The sequence below is a fragment of the Zeugodacus cucurbitae genome, chromosome 4 (assembly GCF_028554725.1).
Source record: "Zeugodacus cucurbitae isolate PBARC_wt_2022May chromosome 4, idZeuCucr1.2, whole genome shotgun sequence".
NCBI lineage: Eukaryota > Metazoa > Arthropoda > Insecta > Diptera > Tephritidae > Zeugodacus > Zeugodacus cucurbitae.
This window is the reverse complement of record NC_071669.1, coordinates 59579652-59601434: the sequence shown is the minus strand read 5'-3', so window position 1 is coordinate 59601434 and position 21783 is coordinate 59579652.

Sequence of the window (21783 nt, the reverse complement as noted above, 5' to 3'; positions counted from 1 at the left end):
TTCGTACTTTCTTCGTAATTTTCAAAGGAGTAGTTTATACAGATTTTGTCATAGGATATTTTCTAGAATTAAACATAGGCAAACATCAAATAATAGATTCACCAAACTGGAGACGGACGACACTTATAACACTTTTAGACCTCAAAAGATCTCACGTAAACTTTTTGCTTTTATAAAATTTGAGGTTATGTAAAACTGAGATTTTAGATATCAAATCTCTCACAATATTTCGTACTATTTAAAATGAGAGAAACGCTTAAATGGTCTTCTAGAACGGTTCCCAAGCCCAATAAACAATTTGTTTTCTTCCCTCTTCAATTTCGGAATTCTTTAATCCTCACCTCGCCTTAACAACCAAGACATCTTACACCCAAAATCGGATAACAAGCACGCAAAGAGGAAGTCGAAGCGGAATTTGTCACGCGTGATCAAATTTATCGATTGCAGCAAGGGGTTGCATGCACTTGCGACCAACAACAACAGCAGCAACAATAAAGACTCGAGAAATCACACCAAGCAACGCGCATAAATACAATTAAATACCAGGGGCATGCAACAAAAAAACACTACTTAATATTAACAACAGCAGCTTTACGCGAACTGACACATCCTGTTTCCCATACGCGTTGATGAGACGCTGACTGCCACTTGCCACATTGCCACTTGCTACAATGCCACTTGCCACATTGCAGCGACCGCGTCGCCAACAAAAAGCTCCTGTTGTGTCATACTGTTGATAATTTCGCTGAGCTCCACTTTACAGTTACAACATACACGTAGCTGGCGTTTTGTTTGTCCTTCTGCGCTGCTGATTTCTGCTGCTGCTCCCTCTGCTTCTTCTCCACGCTCGTCCCTTTCCTTCAACAATTCACTGTGTGTTTGCTTACTTACTTTATTGTTGCTACTGCCTTTGTTGTTGTTGTTGTTGCTGCGTTTATTGACATGCTTCGTGACGCGCCGTGTGGCATTGAATTACCACAGCACATATTGCGTTGCATATGTCTTCGCCTGTGTTTGTATGTGTGAGTGTGTCGCTGCCATTTCAACAATCAAAATCACTGGTTACCGGCTACGTGGAGTCGCTCATTTGGGAAAAGGTGAAAATCGTTCGTGGTAAATTGCCAATAAAAATGTCTTCGGAAATTTCAAGATTCACACACATCAAATGTTTAAAAGTTGAAGTGTCTGCATGTGTGTGTGTGATGGTGTGACAGTGTGTTTGATAAGGGAATGTTTTGTTGTTTCCCATATATATATATATATTGGGTAATCAACTGATTGCCCTGTATGTAGACAATACAAACACATATGAATATGTTGTTGCTGTTGTTGTTGTTGTCTGTGTGTATGTGTGTGTGTGCATGACTGCCACATACCGGCTGTATTGGAATCTTAATTTGCGCAAACAAAAGTCAGTGAACCAACCACTTTCGCTGTGAAGAATTTTTGATGAAGTGGTGATGATGACAACAACAACAAAAAAAGAAAATACAACAACAAAAACAATAATACCAAATATTACAACAACCACAATAGCAAATTCAACAACAACAATAAAATCAGAATAAGCGCCACAATATAAAGACAACAACAACAAAAAGAATACCAAATACAACAACAACAACACCACGAACATTAGAAATAAGCACTACAAAACAAAGGCAATAATAATATCAGTTGACAATGAGCAGCAACAACAACAACAACTCACATTAGCCCTAACTACCGCAGTAGCTGTAAGTAGCAACAACAACAACAACATTAAGCAAACTGCTGATGGGCTATAAATAAGAGAAATGTCAGTCAGCTTCGAGTTTTGAGTCAATTTGAAAAGCATCTCGAATTTCCTAAAAACCAAAAACAAAAAAAAAAAACACACACACACACACACAGTAAACAAAACAAATAGAAACTACTGCTATCAAGGCACCCCTTTCTTCGAAGACTTTTGATGAAGTAATATATTATGTTTATATAGAAGTAGCAGTAGTGTTGATGTTGTTTAGTGAGGGAAATGTCTTAGGTTGAGGCAAAGAAATGCTTAAAAGGCTTCTTCCTGTCATGCTGCTGTCACAAGGCATTTTCCGCACACATAGACACACACACACTTACGCACGGATCAAGTCACAAGCTACTCACATCGAACTCAGCACGAATCAACGTTAAATGCCTGCGCTGCGAGTTCGTTATTTCAACCAACAATGAAGACTACACACTGTGGGAACTAGACGCAGACACCGTTGACAGTGTAAACAGCGGATTTTAGCGCCGCCAAGTATACAATTGTTGATGCTGAGCGGCTCCATGCGTCGGATTCAAAAGTAAACAAGTCACTAATATGATGAGTAAAAGGAGAGAGGAGTGCACTTTATTGGAAATATCGTAGATTATGAGCTGAGGAGAGTAGTGATGCGGAATTTTGGAAGCCAATAAAGTATTTTGTGCTTCAGTTGTATTGAGTATCCTTTGCGATACCAGATTGAGTGCAGTCACGTTGTTAATAAATAGTAGTTATCCCTTAGCCTTTCAGCCTTGAAATCAAACGCAGAACCACTCTTGCCAACAGGTGCTATTATGGACTGAGTAGGCAATTGAAAAGTAAAGTCCTCTCACGACGAACAAAAACTAAACTCTACAAGTCCCTCATCATTCCTGTCCTACTTTATAGTGCGATGAGACGGCACTAGGAGTTTTCGCGAGAAAGATTTTGCGGAAGATTTACGGTCCCTTAAACATTGGCAACGGCGAATACCGCAGGCGATGGAATGATGAGCTGCATATGTTATTCGACAACATAGACATAGTCCAGCGAATAAAAAGACAGCGGCTACGCTGGCTAGATCATGTTGTTTGAATGGACGAAAGTGCCCCAGCTCTGAAAGTTTTCGATGCAGTACCCGCTGTTGGAAGCCGAGGAAGAGGGAGACCTCCACTCCGATGGAAGGACAAGGCGGAGAAGGACCTGTCTTCACTTGGTATTACCAATTGGCGCCAAACTGCGAAGAGATGCGTGCGCGTTGTTGTTGACCCGACTATAACCGCGTAAGCTGTGGCTACGCCAGTCAAGAAGAAGAAGTTATCCCTTAGGATGCCTGCACTTGAATCCCGTTTCAAAAGTTTATGTGGTTTCACTAACGAAGTCTCTTCCAGATTATCGTATTGTGAATCCCCCAAATGCCAAATGCAGCTTTTGCCTTGATAATGCAGAACAAGCACACAAGAAATGCTCCATCGTTTCTCTGGTACCTTGCTCTTTACATTTCCTGCAGTCTTCGCAATCTATCAGACCCATCTTGTAGGCGTTCGCCGCCACCAGACTGTGACAAGTGAGTATGCCGACCATGTTCCTACATTTCCTTCTATCTAGCGTCAGTTGAAATCTCGTGTACTCCTGATCTACCGCTTTACACATAACTTTTGCGGTTTTGCATACCGGTATATCCTTCCAGCGCGGGTCTTGTGCTTACAAGTCAAAGTACCGACTTCATTTAACTTCACAAGTCTCCGAGAAAAGAAAACATATAGATATTGTGTCTCAACTTAGGCATCTTCAGTATACTTTCAAGTGAAAATTGTACGATTTAAATTACTATTCTCATATATCCAAGTATAGAACAATTCACCCAATCATTCTCCTCATTCTAGGAATAATTCTACTAAGCATAAGTGTTGAACCTATAGTAAGCATAAATAACACAGTTAACGCGGACAACGATTTTTAAAATCCATCGGATTCAATTGAAACATGCCACATGGTGAACACATTTAAAAAAATAGTCACATTGCATCCGCCATTTTGAATTTTGAAAACCCGACCCCGCATACGTAATCAGAGACACCAAAAACCTCCGTGTAACGGGTTTCGACCGATTCCGATGAATTTTTCAAAATAGCGTCCGCCATATTGGATCCTCCATTTTGAATTTTGAAAACCCGACACCGAATACGCAACCAGTGACCCTCAAAAATCCTCGAATAACGAGTTTCAAACTGTGGTTATATCAAAACCCTGATCTGATTTGGTAAACTGGACCACAGATTCGGATGAAGTAACACCAAAACCATAATGCACACATAGTAAGACCCCCAGATCACGTCAAACTTTTTTTTGTGTGGCTGTGAAATTTTCTATGAAATAAGCCTTATACATTTCTATAACTTATGTTATTGCGTCACAATTTTTTAATTCTTGCTTGTGGTAACTGATACTAAGCAGTGCAGTGAATTCACTAGATAACACTTTGAGGCCACATTTTCTTGTCTATCAATATACTTTAGTCATATCTAGACCAAATTTGGAAATTTTCGATCATTCTGTATTCGAGATACCAACACCATGACATGAGTACTCTGTATTATATTATTTTAACCTAAGTCTTATATGTTTAATTCTCAAATAAACTTAATATTACACAAACAACTGGTATAATAAATTCGACTATTCTGTAGATCCTCTTTCTTATCAAAACATGTGAAGCTGAAAACAAATGTAAAATTCAAATCAAATGCATTTAATTCTAACTCTAATCGTTTATATCAGTTTATACCAACCTCAGTTCGATTCGCTCCTGTCGTTGAAAATAAATATAAATTTATCAAAAAAAAAAAGAATTTTGTCTCCACTCGTTTATGCCAGTTTATACCAGTTGTTGTACGATTTGCTCCCGTCTATGAAATCAAATATAAAACTATCAAAATAAATCCAATTTTATGTCTAATCGTTTATACCAGTTTATACCAGTTGTTGTTCGATTCGCTCCAATCTATGAAAATAAATATAAAGTTGCCCAAATAAATCCAATTCTATCTCTAATCGTGTATACCAGTTTATACCAGCCTCTTTTCGATTCGCTATTCTCCATGAATATAAATTAAAAGTTATCCAAATAAATTCAATTCTGTCTCCACTCGCTTTATTTATACCAGTTGTTGTTCGGTTCGTAACAATCTGCCATTTCCCTAATCGAAGGCAACTGACATCATTTTCACGGAAAAGTTTCACATTAAAGTAGAAATATTCGAGAATTATTATTGTATTTTTCCGCAAACATTTCTTGTTTCCTCCAATCTTTAAACAGCTTTCTCTGTTAGTTTTTCTAAATAACATAGAAAAGTATGCGGAAGCAAATCACACTGAAACTGAAATTTAGAAATTTGTAGCTGTTGCATGTTGGCCACCATATCATAACCTCAAATATTCGCAGAATATTTTCACTTTCATTTTGTGCGATAATAATTTCATTAGAGCAACAGCAGCTTAATGCCATAATATAAACTGAGCCACTTGCATCAACATGCAGTGCGCTGTACACGAACGCAGTGCGATTCCCTTAAGGATATGCTTTAGAGAATTTCGGAAAATTTTGTCACTCTTATCAAATGTACGAGCTTTAAGACTAATGGAAATTATTATGTTTCACTGTCATAAACAAACACTTAGTTGTGCAGTATATAGTATGTGAGAGTTTATGCTGTGTTGCATTTGTGAATTTATGTGGCAGCGTGTGTGGCAACAGACATATACTATACTACATGTTGTAGCAAGCAGGATATGGGATATAGTCTGGGTCGACCACTGTGTACCGGAAGCAGCAGCAGCAACGACGGCGATGGCGACAAAGAAGACAGAACAACTGGCGTTCGTTCTAGTGGCAAATAGTAGTTATTGTTGTTGTACAACACACATACAACAACAAAATGTATAGTAGAAACATGGCCAACGATGCGTGTCAGTTGTCTTTTGTTGCATGCAACATGCACAGTGTATACTTAATATAGAAATATATGTAGATAGATAACTGTATAAATGAGTGTATGTGTCACAGGCTAATTCATTCGGAACGGGGCCACCTACTTCACCCCAAAATGGAGCGTACAGTGCGCCAGTTACAATTTATACAACCCTCAGTGTATGTGTGTGTTTGTGCCCCAGCCTGCCGACAACGACACATGTAAGCCAGATGAATGCTGCAACATGGCGCTACGGCTTGTAATTTGCAATGTTGCAACGTCTCCAACGTGCCTAAGTGGAGAAAAATTTATTTAGAAAAATGCATTCTAAGTGCAGCGCCGCAATGCATCTGAAAAGAGCGCTTCTGCCAACGCCACCTCCGCGCCACCGCTGCGCTGCCCTCACACGCCGCCCTCATGCATCACCAGCACTAATATATTATGGTGAATGTGCTTGCAACAGGGTCGATAGCGTCACTCGTAAAGCAATTGCCTTTGCCGCCATCACAGCCAACGCCTGTTGGTATGCAACAGCGTTTGTGTTGCAGCAAGTGCCCTGTGTTATGAAATTGAAACTGCATGTGTGTGTGCGTGTTTGTGTGTTGGCGTATCTATAGCGCGTAGCTAGGCGCGTCGCAAGTGGCTACTTGACTGCAACAACAGTGGCAAGCATGCCCACACACTTGCCAAGTGCGACCGCAATAGGCTTTTTGCAACAACAACTACAACAACAGCACAGCGTCTGTTGCACTTCGCAGCGCTTGTGTGTGTATATTTGTGTCTGTGATGGCTCGCATATCTGTGGCTTGTCGCATTGGATGGTCTCACATGTGTGTCTGTGTGTACATATATGTAGATATGTCCTTTGGCAAAGTGTTGGCATCTTTATGAATGGTGACAGCTTTAGTAGCACTTATACGTACCACGGCAACAAGCACGCTGCACATGAGTAGACATTCCCAGGGGTAGAAATGACAGAAATTACTATAAAAGTGTTTTAATTTCTTTACTGGTCAAATCTTTAACCAAACAGACGCTAACAGATCTCTTTTCCGATGACCAAGTTTTTTTCCCATCTTCTATTGAGAACATTGATGTTCTTGCTGAAGTAATTATAAGTAATATTTCAACTAATTAAGAAATTCACGTTTAGTTTCTTTTGAGACTATATGACACCAGTTAGAGTTACCGATAGACTTGCATTTTCTGAAATTCAGTCATTTCCCATCAATTTTTCGTTCTTCAGAGCTCTGATCTAAATTCTAAGCGTCCAATATTGGCACTGATTCTCAAAAATTCGAAAACGCCACAACAAACATTCGACCCCAACACAGAAGCCAAATCATTGCCAATAAATTTGATTTTCCTTGAATCCCTGGTTGAAACCACACAACAGATGCCATAACCTTTTGCTTCAAGGATCATGATGGAATTGCATATTTTTTTTTTTTTTTTGTTTATCTACCAAATTCTTGGGTTGGACATACTTTCTTGACACAACCCTTAACTGAGTAGAACTATGGGGTGATCCAAGTAAAGGTACTTTTTTCAAGGGCTTTTTTTTTAAATCACGCGTGAGTCGTGTCAAGCTGTCATTTTATATTTGTTCACCTTCGGGACATTTGCTGAAATTAGCAATACCATCACCCATCTTGAGACCCAGCATTCGGCGCCGTTCGTAGCAACTCTGACTATAACGAATTTTATGTCGAGATCTTAAATTAAATTGAAAGCGCACAAAATAAAGCTTGTGCACGAATGGAGGCCGATCGACCTTTCCAAGCGATATCGCTTTGCTTCTCTTGAAAAGTTTCAAAAAGATCCGACGTTTTGCGGGCCAAATTCCGTTAGACTATTTCTTGTGGTGATATGTAAAGTCTATGCGGACAATTCCGCTCCGATTCTGGCCTTGGCGCAAAACATCACGCGTGTCATTCGCCAGTCACCAGTCGAAATGCTCGAACTGGACATTGTAAATTGGACTCAACGAATGGACCATCCGAGACGTAGTCATGGCGAACATTTGAAAGAGATAATTTTTTAAATAAAATTCCAAAGAGTGTTCTTTCGAGTGACAATAAAATTCCCCATTAAATTTGAATTTTTTGTGTTTTTTCTTTAAAAAATGGATCCTCGAATTGGATCACGCTTTAGTTTCGAGTTTTCATAGAAGCCTTTAATCTTCAATACTCCCAATAAAAGACAATTTTATAGAAGAGTCTGCGATTAGCATCTGAGTCAATATTTAAGTACCTTGAATTGCATATAGTCCGTTCCGGAACCGTCTATTATTATTCTTTATTTTGGAATCCGAACTTTATAGATCTGTCAATTCGAGTATAATTCGATCTCGACCTTAAAGCAGTAGCCTGATTTTACCATTTAAGTTAAGTCTCAATCCAAATACTACCGATAGCTTAATAAAATATTAAACCAAGACAGAAGGTTTTATGAACAAGCTGTCACTTAATAATAGTTATCTTCCAAAACACTTTAATAATACAAGCGAAGGTCAGTGGGAGGTAGTGAAATCCCTCAAAAACTTTTAAAACCCTTAAACTTTTCCGAAAGAGCTTTATTTGTAACTCAAAATGTCGGAGTTTGGAGTTTATTTCATATAATACTCAGGCTTCCACAGATATAGGAGGTTAGAGATAAATAAAAACTTTTAACTACGATCCCTACTACGAAAAACTGCTGGGTAATATAGTGATATGACAAAAATGTATGCAACAACTACCACACATTCACACATACACACACACACTTGATGTAAAATCAACGCTTTGCCAAATAACGCCAGCACCCGCACCTCTACTGCGACTGCGGACACATAATGCTGGGTATTGAAGAGCACTTCAATGCGCATACATATGTACACAGGTGAGCGCAACAGTGTATGTTGCATGCAACAGACATAAAATATGAAACTATTATAGCACAAGCAACATGCCACACACATATTGGGCTGAGGGAAACTATTTTTCGAAATATTCGCCAAGCGCAAGCACATGAGTCTACAAGAGCGTGTTGTTGTTGTTGTTGTTGTTGCTGTTGTTGTATTCAAGTATGCAGTTATGGTGCGAATTTGTGACATTCTACGCAACACAAATTGATTCAAGTGCCCATAAACCGTTAGATGTGTCGCATAAAGACGGAGCCACGAGACACTTGAAACGCCACACCGCATACACAAGCAACAACAACAACAGGAAAAACCTGGTAACGGCCAATCCGCTGAAGGCCATTTTAGCGGCTCTCCTCAAGTGGGTGCCACTACATAGCATAACTAACGGAATATTTTGACGCATTTTATTGCTACTTCGGCTTACTTTTCGGACAATGTTGTAACGGCGCATTGAAGGCGTTGCATAGACAACTATTAAAGTGGCAGATAGACATATATATGTGTGTGTGTATGTGTGTGTTTATGCATTGCTATGCAGTTGTTAGTCTCTGCTGAAAGGGGAGTTAGCGCTGTTGTAGTGGGGGAAGTGAGTGCAATATTGGCAATGAAAAGTGCGCCGTTGACATGCAACATTTTGCTGACGCGGCAATAATGTCGCTCGAACACTCCCAAAGGACACACAGCGCCAGCACATTTTATTATCGGCATATTAAATGCCTTCCTCACACTGCGTGTGTGTGTGTTTGTATTTGGCTATATCGTGAAGGTAATAAAAATAATAATTTAATCAAATTGTATGCAATAAAATGTATTTGAAGACGAGCTGAACAGTTGCAACATGCAATAAAAAAAAATTATTCGCGAGCAGGTTGCTGAAATTTTGAACATACATACATACATTCAACTATAGTGTGTCTTTTTGTACGCATTTGCTCGAGGGTGGCATGCAACAGCCGATAGCACGGCACTTTCACCCAGCCACATTGACACTTTCACTTGCTTAATTGGTCATTGCTTTATTAGTTTGTTAGCTGTGTGCCCCAGCTACTACATACATACACACATATACATTTATGTCATCTATATAAACACACTCACCCATTTCCATACAAATCTACATATTGATGTTGGTCATATTTCATTGCATAATTTTTAATTTGTTGCTCACACATATTCACTCACCACTCTCTCTCTTTCTCTTTACACTCTGCCTGCCTGCTATTTATGGCCATTTGCTGTCATTAGGGTGTCATTAGTCATTTAATTTGGCACATAAATGCATGAATTAACTGTCAGGATGCTCGTAGCATACAACTGCCACAACTGTTTGCGCTGTCACAACGTATGATAATGTGCGTTACGTGCATTTTATGTACAAACGATAAATGACACTTTTGTAGATATTCCAATGAGATATTTGAATATGTCGCGTCAAAAACAACCACCAAACGCACACACTTACTCTGCCTCACTAAGGCTGAACTGCAGTATTGTACAATGTCCTTTCGGGCGTCCTGTGCAACATAACTTTTATTTTTTTCTCATTTTTTTTGTTGAGAACCCTAAGCATATGAGTAGGGTGTCCAGCCGCGAAGTGGATGTGCTTTTGTGGCAGCTGCAAAACTTGTCGCTCCGTTGGTTGTATACACATACATACAATGCCTTATATATATATTCATAAAATAGAATCGCTGATATGCTTTCACTATTCCTATATCCATACATACTCACACAATAGCCATCGAAACACTTTTGTTTAGCCGCTGAAATTTTTCTTCACACGTAAATGATTTCTTTATGATAATATTTTCGATCGTCGTAAATTTCTGTATTAGCATTTTGGTGGTAAAGTCGCTTTATAACATATAGATGCAAAACATTGACGTGTAACGGTCTTTTAATTTCATGAAATGTGATTCGTGATGAGGCTTATTCCTTTTCATTCGCCGTAATTATATGTCGAAGGTACGATTGGAACAACTCTGAAACATGTATTTCGAAAACATCAACCAGTCTTTCAGTTTTCACATTAAGTCGAAGATTATATACATATTTCAACGCTGAAATGAGAGAGAATTTTTAATCCGTAAGACGTTCCTGGAATGATTAAATCCTCCATTTGTAGCCGCTGATCAATGTTGGGATACTTTTTTCAATAGCTTTTTTATGTCAGACTACGCGTGGGTCATGTCAACCTGTCATGTTATTTTTTCCGTATTGTTTGGTATTTCATTATGGAAACACTTACGCCTGGATATATACAATCCATCCTTCTATATCATCACATGTTGTTCCTTAACTTATCCAAGAAGATCTACCATCAAACTGTAGACTCTGATTGACACTTTAACGGTGAGCTAACTTTAAAGCCCATAAACTATTCCTGTGCATTGTAAGTTTGAAGGTACTGTTCCTATTTTCTAACCTACAAATTGTTCAACTTCGCTATGGAAATTCACGTTCTGTAAAGAATGTGTTTTGCGCGCTTCTCTCAACTTATAGTCAACATAATCGGCGTACCGAACGTACTATTCGCAACATCATCACCCATTTTGAGACCCAGCATTCATTATTGAATAATATTCGACCGAATAGACCAAGTTCAGCACGCAGTGAAGAAAATATAGCAGCCGTAGCCGAGAGTGTACAAAAAGACCGCGGAGAGTCTATTCGGCTCAGCAACTCGGTCTGACGTATGGAATCGGCGGAATCATCGGTCTATATTTTTTCAAAAAAGATACCGGTAAGAACGTAACCGTGAATGGCGACCATTATCGCGCCATGATAACCGACTATTTGATGCTTGAAATACGCCCACAAGTAAAATTTGGTATAAAGGATCGCACTAAGAAGAAGCATATGTACCTGGATGTAATTATTTCTGAAAAGTGGGTGTGGTCCCGCTCCTAAATAAATTTTTTGTCATCATTTTCGGTTATCCATATCCGGTGCCGGATGCCCAATATTTGAGCATCGCATATCCGGTCCCCGAGTGGCCGTTTTCCAGTTCCGAATAACCGATATCCAGTTACCCATTTCCGTTTCCTGTATCATCACTTCCCGTTCGGGATGCCCATATCCGGTCATCACATTTCCGGTTGCCTTATTTCCGGTTCCTGTAACCCGGAAGAGCAGAGGAGAGCTTGAGTGTGGAGCACCACCACCACAGTACTATTCCGTCCATCTCAGAGCAGATAAAAATTTAATTAATTATTTATGAAGCATCTGTGCGGTCTCTGAGCTGAACTTGGAACGTTTTCGTTAAGTTATTTTAGTTAAAATCTTTATTTATTGAAAATAAAAAAGGCTGATACTCCAATTAAAAATTAAACGAAGAAACATAGATTTTCCACTGGATCCAATGAGAGTCCCAAACATACAAGTAAAATACATTAGTCAAAGAAGGAAAGAAATCTTATGTCTATGTTGAAAGTTAGGAAATGAGATATAGACATTCTAATATTTCGAACTGATTTACGAAACACGGTGGACTATTAAGTAACGTTTATATAGACATTTTAATTCTGCAAATGGAAAGCACCTCTAAATTGTCTAAAGAGGGTTTTATTAAAATATTGAAGAATTGACAGGAAAAAATGCTTTGAGTTTGCTACTACTGAGTTCCAGCTGATAATCCTCAAATATTTGCACACTTTTAACCTTTAAAGATCTCATGTTTACCAACAAGATAAGGCCAATAATATGAAGACATAACGGAAAATCCGAGATGTAGTCAAATTAATAGCTTTAAAGTTCTTAAGTGCCCTAAAACAAAAAACGAAGACGAGCACTTCTCACAAGCCACTCACTACCGGAATAGCTCTCAACTGCCCACAAGCGTGTGGTTACTTAAATATTTTGCATAATACTTACATTCATAAGTATTAGAAAATTATATTCGCCGCATTACACTCTTCTCTTTTCTTTTCTTTGCTACGTTCCATGAATTACGCTTTCCCTTTGCCAAAGTCCTTATTATTCGCACCTGTCTGACAGGCTTAAAGCTGTTGAAGTTATGACCATGCCACGAAGGTTGTCGACGCTCGGTGAAGGTGGCTTCGCACAGTTAGCGCACATATACAAATATTACAAGCAAAGAGCGGGTGTCAGCCTGCGGTTGGCGGCTGGAGTTGCCAGGGTGGTGTGGCCACTTTGCTTGCATAGCTCCAGCCGACTTGTTTAGATTGGTGGTGCGGAGGTCGCGGGTCGGCGGTAACTTTGTATTAGCAAGCTGTTATGTTTTGTTGGCCATTGGGATTTAAACGGTGCGCCCTGCTCGAGGCACAATGCGACGACTGTTGCGCTTGCCTCGTATTTTTCGGCAGTGGCGTCGACGTCGCCAACGTCCTCGCCATCGCCATCGCCATTCGCTCGTTATGCGGCTGCTGGCAATTTGCGCAAAATTTCCGAAAACTTCCAGGGTTGCGGACCAACAAAAATGCACCTGCAGTGGCGAACAACTACAACAGCAGCAACAACTGCATGGGTTGGTAATGCGGCGGTAATAACAACAAAAACACTGCGGACACCTGTGTTGCTAATGCAGTTGTACGGCTTGTCTTGGGGTGCACAACGCGTTGCCGGCGCATGAGGTGGCAAGGGTGGCGAATGGCTGGGCTTCCTGCCTGCCTGCCTGCTTGCCTGCCACATTGCGGCATGGCTCGTTAAATGTTTCCTTATTTTGCGGCTGCGTTTCCGTGTACGACTACCGCAGTTGCATTTCCGCTGCAACAACACGCACACACACACACACTGATACTGCATGCAACACACACATAATGCATACATGCAGTTAGTTAGTGTCTGCCACAATTCCTGCGTGCAATGTTGCAACGTAGTAAATGGCTCAGATTAAATTTATTTTAGTTTTACTAAATTTGCTGCTTTTCTCTGTTTTTTTCTGTTTTTATTTCCCTCTTCTTTCTTCTTTTTTGTTTTTTTTCATTTTTGCTTACAATATTATTGCTTTCCCGCTTTGTTGCAGTTGTTTCCGTTGTGCGGCATTGCAACATTTAGTGGCGGTGTATTTGGGCAATCAGCATAGTTCTTTAGTCGGGCTTATGGTGTTGCACAAATGTCCTTTGGCGTAGATTACATGCGCATGGAGGGGGAGGGGAGAAAAAAAACACAAAAAACAACAACAATAGAACAAAAATAAAAACAACAAAAACAAAATGCAAGTTTAACAATAAACATGAATCAGTTGGTGAAAGAAAGAGAAACAAAACAACTACCGTTTGTGCGCTATAAAGCCTGCCACAAGTGCTTGCAACAAACAGAAATACACCACCAGACGCACATACGCGCATATAATAAATGCAAAGTAAAGCTTAGCAACTGCAAAGACGGCTAAATTGTTGCAAAATAACAACAACAAAAGCAACAAAAACAAAAAAATAAAAACAACAAAAGCAACAACAACAACAAAACAACACCGCTGCGGCAAAAGTGTCAGTCTGCCATTGCGGTTGGCCACCTTGTGGCAGCTGTTCTGGCAGTCGTTGCAAGATTTACATGCAACACCACCACCCACATACACACATAGCCACACACCAATACACACCCACCTCTAAACGCTTACACCTGTGCCTGATGCACTCAATTATCTACGAAATGCAAAATTTGTTTGCCGCACAAAATGTTGCCCGTTAATTTCCACCGAAAAAAGAAAGTTGAAATTTGTGGAAAATTTCCTACCAAAAATTTTTGATGCACCGCTACTTAGTGGAGGCCATCATGCAACACCTTCCGTACGTAACAATCGGTTAAGGCCTTTTGCCGAGCGGAAGTGATAAAACATTTTCTGTTTTCACAATAATTTTCACATCCACTTGCAACACATGCAACCCAAGGTACATACCCTATAATATATAATAGTAGATGTGTATCATCGAGTGCTGTGAAAACAGCGGGTGAGAAGATGATTATGCCTATAAAGCTTGATTGCCGAAATTAAGGTGAAAATTGCTACGAAATATCAAAGCATAGTGGAAAAAATTAACTTATTGAACTACTTGAATAACAGTGCTTTAAACTAGCGGTGAACACTTTGCTTGACTATATTACAACAAATATTAAATTTTTGATAAACAATATATCTACAAAATAATGAGAATAACCTTTAACATACTATAAACCCAGCCAGTTTATTCGAAAGACCAACAAGTAAGAAAAGGCTAGGTTCACGTGCAACCGATATGAATATTTTCCGTGAAAAATTACCCTTAGGCACTGAGTTATTCATGTTCGATATCAGGGACTTTGCAAACTTAAAGTCCGAATAACATACAAATATGTCCCTTCATATTGCGATCACTTGTGACAAATTTTAGTTTTATAGCTTTATTTATGACACTTTATATTATTTCGATTTTCGCCATTTTGTGGGCGTGGCAGTGGTCCGATTTCGCTAATCTGCAATACCAACCGTTTTATTGTTAACGAAGTTTTATTGAAATATTCTTTATTTTAGTAACACGAAATCATCAATGGGAGCAAGAGATCATATGTACAAAAAATCCCTCAGGAAATAATCGCGTAACTTCAAAGCAGTCAAAAACACTCTCCACTTCTTATAGCTTCCAAAGATGTAAAGTACATATGTCGCCGGCAAACTGCTGCTATAAGGCTTGAAATTATTCAGTAGATTTTAGCGAGCGAGAAAACGGTATAAAAGTTCTAGCTGAGCCATCTTAAGGGGCTATACCAGTGTAGCCTATGAAAAATTAGCCGATTTTCGTGAATTTTTTTAAAGAAAGCACTCGATCGAATGTGTCGAAGTTTTTTGGACAAGATTAAGATTTTCCTTTTACAAAAATTTTGACAAATAACGGAGTTGTGTGTTGTCGTCGAAGGTGCCAAAACAAAGTTCCCCAACTGCTAAATGAGTTGCTGAAACAAAAAAATTCAAAAAGGTATTTAAATTAAGAAATTAAGATATTTCTTATAGTTACAATGACCTATGATTTTTGCAAAATATCAAAATTTAACAAAATGGTGTAGTTCTGAAAAAAAATGTCGTTTTTTAGGTAAAAAATGATCGCCAAATTGACAATTTTCAATCAATCAAAAAGATCAGTGTATAATAAATATATTCAAGAATACTCAGTTTCAATTTGAAGTCGTTCGGTCAATTTCTTTTATTATGGTGTCAATTTTGAAAAATGTCTTTCCGAGAAAAACGCGCTTAAAGTTTCAACTATAGAGGTTTATACCTACTAGCGGTCACTCTTTAGAACGCTGCCATTCTAAAATGATTCAAAATACGACTTTGCCGATTTCACAGGATATTTTTAGAAGTACGAGGGCTGCTATATATATTTCTGGCCTAATAATGAAAATAGGAATATTTATCAACGAAAATGGTTTTATTGTTTTTGAAAATATTCTCCATCAAGATTTATACACTTTTGCATGCGCTCAAACCAATTTTCTAAGCAATCCACACGAGCCTTTTTTTCAGCGATTGTCAAATTATGCGGGATCCAACGAGAACAAACCTTTTTTACGGCCAAGTGTACATGCAATATCGAATGTATGCTGGTGGGAGAAATGCATAGGCATGCCTCTATCTGAAGGTATGTTGCATGACGGTCTTGCATTATCAGTTCACGTACGGCATCGATGTTTTCTGGCACAACGGCTGTTTTTGGGCGACCTTCACAGAATTCGTCTTTCAGCGAGCCACGTTCGTTCGTTCGTTATACCAGTTTTTCACAGTGCTATAGGATGGTGCTTCATAGCCATACAAAGATTTTAGTTCATCGATGCACTCTTGTCGCGATAATCCACTTCGAAAGTTGTGAAAAATGATCGCACGAAAATGTTCATGAGTTAATTCCATTTTTTGGCCGAGATAAATTTTTTAATTCCCTGAAAATAAAACAATTCACGATTAAATGACAAAACGTTCTAAGTGATGTTATGCTAAAAAATGTCAAACTTTCCAATGGAAATGTCAGATTGCATCTGGCAGCACTTAGTGTTGCCTAGGTCAGAAATATATATAGCAGCCTTCGTATAAACTATCGAATTAGTTAAAAAAATCGATTTTTTGAAAGTGTCACACTGGTATAGCCCCTTAAGAGATTGTGTCATAGGTCCATTGAGGTCATATCATAAAATTCGCTATCGCGCTATATTATTATCGCATTAACATGAGAGTCACTGATAACTAAAAGGTCTTGTAATATGGAAATGAAAACAAATATTTACGATTCCCCCTATTTCTTAAATAATCCTTCGGGGTTCTTTAAAGCAAATAAGGTTACGTAAATCTTTTTCGTTATATTAATTTTAACTTGACTATAACCAACTGATAGTAGTCTCTATATGGATTTCAGATTTTACTAGAATAAAATACAACTTAAATTGTGGCAATCATGAGGTTTTCACCACCACTCCTCCAAAGAACATTTTGAAGATGTTTTATATTATATTTTATATATTTTGTATTCTGTGAGATTCGTTTTTTTTTTTTTTTTTTGAAATTCACGCACCTAATACCTTATAAAAGATCAGTTGTGGTCAGCATGAAAAAATAATACTTTAAACGGATGTACTCTCGTAAGAGAATTAAAGCTTCATCAGGAGATAGATGCTTACAAACTATAATTGAGAAATCTTAGATGCTTGGTCGTTATTCTTCTTCTAATTGTAATAACTTTGTTCGATAAATGAAGGGTTATCGAAATTTAAAATCACCCTTGAAAAGCTTATAGTTTTGATAAAAAATAGTTCACGGAAAAAGTGAACACGAAGTTTTAGTTTTCCATTATTTTGTAGATCACTTTACAAATAATAACTGACCAGATATTCACCATGCGCCAAATTTTGGAGAAGACCCGTGAAAAGAGGTTCGACACACACCACCTTTTTGTCGATTTTAAAGCTGCTTTCGACAGCACGAAAAGGAGTTGCCTTTACGCCGCGATGTCTGAATTTGGTATCCCCGCAAAACTAATACGGCTGTGTAAATTGACGTTGAGCAACACCAAAAGCTCCGTCATGATTGGGAAGGACCTCTCCGAGCCGTTCGATACCAAACGAGGTTTCAGACAAGGTGACTCACTATCGTGCGACTTCTTTAACCTGATGCTGGAAAAAATTATAAGAGCTGCAGAGCTAAACCGAGAAGGTACAATCTTCTACAAGAGTGTACAGCTCCTGGCGTACGCCGATGATATTGATATCATCGGAAGCAACAACCGCGCCGTTTGTTCTGCGTTTTCCCGCATGGATAAGGAGGCGAAGCGAATGGGTCTGGAGGTGAATGAGGACAAGACGAAATATCTCCTGTCATCAAACAAACAGTCGGCGCATTCGCGTCTTGGCTCCCACGTCACTGTTAACAGTCATAACTTCGAGGTCGTAGATAATTTCGTATACCTGGGAACCAGCATCAACAACACGAACAATGTCAGCCTCGAAATCCAGCGCAGAATAACTCTTGCCAACAGGTGCTACTTTGGACTGAGTAGGCAATTGAACAGTAAAGTCCTCTCTCGACGAACCAAAATCAAGCTCTACAAGTCGCTTATCATTCCCATCCTGCTTTACGGTGCAGAAGCTTGGACGATGTCAACATCAGATGAGACGACACTAGGAGTTTTCGGGAGGAAAATTTTGCGTAAGATTTATGGTCCTCAGAACATTGGCAGCGGCGAATACCGCAGACGATGGAACGATGAGCTGTACGAGTTATACGACGACATTGACATAGTTCAGCGAATAAAACGACAGCGGCTACGCTGGCTAGGTCATGTTGTCCGAATGGACGAAAACACTCCAGCCCTGAAAGTGTTCGATGCAGTACCCGCCGGAGGAAGCCGAGGAAGGGAAAGGCCTCCACTCCGTTGGACGGACCAGGTGGAGAGCGACCTGGTTACACTTGGGATCTCCAACTGGCGCCGAACTGCGAAGGAGAGAGAGAGGTGGCGCACTATCGTCGATTCGGCTATAACCGGCTAAACGGTTGCAACGCCAATCACATACATACTTTACAAATAAATTATTTTAGAATTTTGATTCCAAATATAGACAAGAGTGTGTGGAAACAGAAATATATATATTTATCATAAAATATTCTCACTGATATCTACTATCCTAATGACACTGTGAGACTGACCGTTACACCCTCTTCAAAACAGCAGCTAAATTGATCGTGCATTACTGTTAGCTAGACTAACGTTACCTACGATCTCTTACAAGCTACATGTACAGGTATGTATGTATGTATGTGTGCGAGTGCTTGTGGTTTACACTTGATCGATGCCAGATGTTGGATGGGAAACACAAACAATTAAAATGCAATAAAAACAGGAAAAAAACAGCATTTGAATATTGTACGTGTGGCTGCCGAATTGAAGGATATGCCATACGCGTTAGGATAATTACGATTGCCAGTGAACGAGTGTACAATATTCGAATGGTCGCACACGTCACAGCCAGTTCGTGCGATATTTGTCTATGTTTAATTGAGCTACAATGAGAAAGTGTTTTTGTTTGTTTACACAACAAAATGTGGGCATCGCATTGTGCATTATGGGAAATTTTGAGTGGTTCGAATAAATTATATGAAGTAAGTAAGTAAGCAATCATTAATTGGAACATGCAACATTGCATTGACTGCTTGGTTTTGAAGTTTTCAATGTAATTTTATTTGCTTGATTGCGTGGACAAGCGTGGGATACAATTGTGTATTGAAATGGATGCAATTTGATTGACACTTGCGCATTGCCACGCATTTCCGCGCCACTCACATCACCTCTGCTGGCCAGCCGCTTGTACCAGTGACCGTTTGTATCAATTTCACATTCGATGTGTTGGCATTTTCTCCATATCTACTCAGGTTTCCGGCGCATCAAGCATTTCCATTTTAAGTTCATGGGAAAGTCGCAGCGTTCATTTACATTATATAGTTTGTGAGTCAGGCACTTGTAAGGACTCGTTACAATTTAATGAGCTCGATTTATGGTTTTTCGATTGTTCAGAGTTCTGTATAATTTCCATTTTTTAGTTCAAATTTTTTTAAGAATTTCAAGAACTTCTCAACAACTGAAATATAAATCAGTATAGGTGAAGGAAATTGGAAAATTGATCCAGGAAATCAATCTTAAAAGAAGCCTTTCATTGCATTTATGAGTCTTTAGGTAAGGCAAATTAATTAAGATGGTGTTCTTCATCTATATTTCCTTATTCTTTCAGAAAGCACATTTTATGTTTCCAAATTCTCAAAAATGAATTCTACATCAAAATTCGGATTTCAGTTTTAAGGCTTCGAAAGAAGCAAAGTTATTGTAGAACTTTTTATGATTGCTAGAACTTATCAGCCTAGAATTCAAGCGTTCTATACATATCTTGAATATGAACCTAATAGTAATAATAACATGAAAAAACGTTAACTTCGGCTGTACCGAAGCTTATATACCCTTCACATGTGCATTTCTTTTAGTAACTATGTGTTTAAGCAAATCTAAAGACGTAAGGAAAAGTAAGTAAAAAAAAAGAAAACATTTTACTAATTCTTTTTAGCCGGGTTGTTTGCTAGAAACATTAAGGTTATATAGTTAACCGATCTGAACAATTTCTTCGGAGATTATATTATTACCTTAAATTTCGTGAACAAGCCATTGATTACGATCGTTCAGTTTGTATGGCAGCTATATGATATAGTGAACCGATCTGAACAATTTTTTCGGAGATTAAATTATTTCTATGAACAATAACTCACACCAAATTTCATGAAGATATGTAGTAAAATGCGGACGTTTTCCATACAAGCCCTTGATTCCGATCGTTCAGTTTGTATGGCAGCTATATGATATAGTGGATACCGATAACGGCAGTTCTGACAAATGAGCAGTTTCTTGAAGAGCTTCATCTGCAAACGATATCTTAAAAACTGAAGGACTAGTTCGTATATGTACAGACAGACAGACGGACATGGCTAAATCGACTCAGTTCAACATACTGATCATTTATATATATACTTTATAGGACCTCCGACGCTTCCTTCTGGATGTTACAAACTTCGTGACAAACTTAATATACCCTGTTCAGGGTATAAAAATAAGTTTTACGAGCCAAGAGCCATGATCCTGGAAAATCTTCCTAAAATCATTTGTGTGTTAAAGTATCTACAGTTGAGCTTCCCTAATCACCATAATCCGCAAAAAAACTTCGAGTCAAAGAGACTTTAAGTTAAGGATCGTAATCTGTAGGAAATTTTACTTCTATTGCCAATTCAAAAGGTCGAGTTATGGAAGTTTACTGTATTTTAACCGAAGTCCATAGTCAGTTTTCCAGACTAAGGCTCAATCCACACCGGATAAGTCAAGACTTCTGTTCTTGTCTGATACGACAACAACCCATAGCTTCATATGTATACGACAACCCTCACCGAACAAGACGGGACGGAAGCGCATATTCGCTTGGTTTGGGTTACAGCGAAATACGATTTTGTGTCTTATTAGTCAAAGACGTTTTTGACTAATTCGGGGTGGATTGAGCCTTACTAGGGTTTTTAGTAGTAGTAGTCTGTACGTATATAGCAGAGCTGCGATCTCGATAATCTATCAAATTATACACCAGTTCAAAGTGAGATTGGTGTACTATTTTAGCCACCACCTTGGGTAAAGATCCTTCCGTACTTTCTAAAAACACCTTAGTGATGAAGTGGTGAGCTTTTCGGTAGGAATTTATCCATTAATTCTTCTCCAGATTATCGTACGATGGCTAATCGTAGTACTTCAACGTAAGCTTTCTATAATTCGTTAGCATTCTGTAATAAAACTTTGGGAACGGCTACAGTGGATACATATTAAGTCGTTTCTTGGGCGGAGTACGATTACAAGCGAGTTCAGTTTACGATACCGGTTTTATACAAGCCCAAAGACTGTTACCATAGGTTAGGTTAGGTTAGGTTAGGTTATAAGGCTGACCCTTGCGACAAAATCGCATAGATCCCACTTGGATAGCTAAAGGCCGCTTCTTTGTGATATCTTCTGTTCAAATTCTTAGAAATGGATGCCATAGACTCTAAAAGGTTGACAAAGCGCCTTGAGCCTTTCACAAATTTATCGAGATGACCATTATGTATGCAAGCCAGAAAGTTAGCTCGACAGTATTTCTAAAAATAATTTGGA